The sequence below is a fragment of the Branchiostoma floridae genome, chromosome 5 (genome assembly GCF_000003815.2).
Source record: "Branchiostoma floridae strain S238N-H82 chromosome 5, Bfl_VNyyK, whole genome shotgun sequence".
Taxonomy (NCBI): domain Eukaryota; kingdom Metazoa; phylum Chordata; class Leptocardii; order Amphioxiformes; family Branchiostomatidae; genus Branchiostoma; species Branchiostoma floridae.
This window is the reverse complement of record NC_049983.1, coordinates 28,046,736-28,050,072: the sequence shown is the minus strand read 5'-3', so window position 1 is coordinate 28,050,072 and position 3,337 is coordinate 28,046,736. Positions and strand designations below refer to the sequence as shown.

At 43.5% G+C, this 3,337-nt stretch overlaps 1 protein-coding gene across 2 annotated transcripts in view; it reads left to right on the top strand.

Moving 5' to 3' along the window:
* The window catches only part of LOC118416894 (neuronal pentraxin receptor-like), a 626,618-nt gene that overhangs the window by 394,724 nt on the left and 228,557 nt on the right, over positions 1-3,337 (top strand). The window lies entirely within an intron of this gene.

Sequence of the window (3,337 nt, the reverse complement as noted above, 5' to 3'; positions counted from 1 at the left end):
ACCTCTGCTTGGAGAGTAGTCTAAAGGCGCCGGGAACTAACCTTTGCTTAGATAGTAACAGGGCCAAACACATTCATGTCATATAGATAACCTCCTTGGTCAGTCTTTTTAACGTCTTATTAGTATCGTGGAACGCGTTTTTCGGGACCACTAGGAAAGGATGTTCTGCTATGGGAAACTAGTACAGAAAAAAAAACGTGGTGAAAGTCAAGTTCGTTTGAGATTCCATAGCGTTCTAAACTGTAGACCTCGGGGCATTCTTAGAAAAGCTTTACGCAAGTTAGATTCAAGTTACGCAAGTGGCCACCACACATGAACGGAAACCGGACGTACTCAGTGGGTTATCTCCGCAATGGGCCTACACTTACTGTAGATTTGTTCTGACATAAACTATAAGATAGCTAGCAAAGTTAGATTTTCAATAGCGTGACCTCAGCAATAAGGATGTTACCATGATTCTGATTATCGCAGTGCAGTAAGGCAGACTCACAATCTCTAATTCCAAGTAGACCGTACTTATCCTTGGCCTTTTGTAACCTGCCACCCCCAGTGGACTCTCAAGTATTTTGTGTAGTTTAATAACAACAAACTTTTTGGACACTTGCCCGACCAAGGAGAAGTTTTTGTTTTGATTTCTATATAGAGTTTATTTCATTTCCTGTACTTCTCAAGAACTTGAGAGTGAGACAAAACTTGAGAATTAGGTCAGCACGAGCGATAAACGTTTTACAACTACAAGCGACTATTCTGGTTGGTTAGCGGTATTTTTATATAGTAATAGCATATATAGCTCCAGATGTTTTGTTTACCCTTGGTTTACCCGACTGTTCGCTAGCGGCTTGTATAATTACTACTTATAATAACCATCCGAGGGCGTAATCTAATAATAATATCTAGTCTTTAGTACAGTCGAATCACTGCGTTTAGCCCATGTAGGCAAGAACGTGCATATAAACTGTAGTAAAGATCTCTCTCACCAAAAGCTAATCCCCGCTACCCAACCTCTGCTTGGAGAATAACAAGCTAGCGAACTTTTCCACAAATCCGGGACAAATGCAGTGATGCATGTCTACATCCCAGCAGGAGATGGAGGCCGGGTCATAGGACCTCATAGGGGCAATCCTTCAAGTTCTTCACATTATCACCAAGCAGATCTTTCGGTGGTTTAAACATTCCTTCACGGTGGAATAAAACTCCTCTGTCGGCTAAACTCCTTCCCCAGCTTATGTACCGCAAGGTCTGCTTGGAGGTTATCTTCACGGACTTCCATGGGCGTGTTTCTAATGGCGGTAACACGATCTTTCGACATATATATACCTTCCCGGCACAGGGACCTGGCCAAGATACTGTACTGTGTATAGAAAATCAGCGCCGCCTCCCCTCAACAAAAAGATAACGGCCTAGAAAGGCTGTGAAGTAGGTAAGAAGTCGCCAGTGATTTCACTCCTTAGAGATAGTAACTGACCTCCTGACATTATATAGCGATTTCTTTCGCTCCCCTCCCCCTATTCATTCAGCCTCGACCAGGCTCCGCGGATCGGTGGTCTATTTGTAGAAATTGGACTCTTCAGAGTCAGCAGAACAGAATATTGGCCAAGCCGACAACACTCATATGCCACTTAACTCCTACTAGGCTTTTATTCCTATTGAACCTATTCCTATTTATTCCTGTTGACCAAAGTCCACTAATACTACTTGGCCAGGCGAGAGTATTGAGCCAGCGGTCACTACGGCCTGTGTGTTAGGCCGGACACAACGAAAAAAAAATGACAAAATAGAAAGCCCGATAAAAACGACTAAAAAAACGTTAAAAAACAGCCGGAGCCTAAACCTCTGCTTGGAGAGTAACTCAGGCTAGCGTTTTTCATTGTTCCCACTTTCTTTTGGTGGACAATCGTAGCTGAGTAACAACAAAAGGTTCGAATACTTGCCCGGCCAGGTAAGAAGTATTTCTTTGATATGAGTGTGTGTTTTTTTTCATTCCCAGTTCTTCTATAAAGAACGGAAATTAGGTCGAGGGCTAGCGGTAATGTGACCCTATCCTCAAACCCGGGGCAAATCAGGGCAAATGCAGTGGTGCATATCTACATCCCAGCGGGAGCGGGGGGCCGGTGTCACAGGAAGTACTCGCCTGTGCTTTCGTTATGTCCAAGCAGATACATGTATATGGGGGCAAAGTCATTATCCAAGGGCTTAACGGTGTTCAACCAACCCCTATATGAAACCTTTTCGGTTGTAACGGACCGTTAACTTTGGGAATGATAAGTACGTGTTTTACGCGTTCCCTGCTGTGGTAAAACACGTATATTGACGTTTCTGAACACAATATCACTATCAGGCTATACAGGTCCTGTCTCCCCACACACAGGCAACCACTCCAGTTCCAGAATGCCATTGCCATATAATTAATAAAACCATACAGGACAGAAGGTCATTCTGTAGTAATGTGTCCATGTATAAAGTAGTCTTACTAGATAGCAGCGTTCCTTAAACCTTGAACTCTACTCTTGAAATGTGCTAAAATCTCTGTATCCCAAGAGTCTCTACTCTTCAAACTTTCTGTGTACATTCCTTCATATCTGATTGATAGTCACTCGGTTGCTTTCGTTAGCTGAGACTCCACCGTTAGCAAGAAATTGTGGCGGATGTCAGTCATACAAGCAGGTTTGGCGCTGCCATTTTACTTTGACCTACTTTCAACGTCACTCAAGATGGGATAGTCTTCAAACTTTTTTTTAATCTCCTTATGTGTGTGATAGTCACTTAACTGCTTGGTAAATCTTATCCCGACTATCGTTCACAAGAAAGTGGCATAGAACCGTGTCTAGTATGGTGGTACTTGGATTTATAAGCTACAGCAGACCCATTTGAAGGGTTTACAGTAATTTTCAAGCAGATCCTACGGTAGCATAAGATAGTATCAAAAGCTGCCAGAGGAGTAAAGCCGGCTTAGGAGTGTGCTTTGTTACCGGGGCAAATGGACATCCTTTGGCTGACTACGCTCCTTGGCCAGTTTAATACTACTGTAAATGCAGAAATGTTCGCGGTGGATTAATGTTCGCGGTTTTCGCGGTGAACCACTGCACCGGTACCGAGAACCTAAAACCACCGCGAACATTTTTCTATTATGGTATTAGACTGCAGTCTATGGTGTTACCGCGAACTTAAATCCACCGCGAAAAGTCCCTTTTCCCACTACCGCGAAATTAAATCTCCGCGAACTTAAATGCATTTACAGTATCTCATGCAATAGTAGGATCTGCTTGGAGATTAAGTTTACAGTACCGCACACAACGAGCACAGGGCCGGCCATCTACTCTCCATGCAGAGGTTGAGT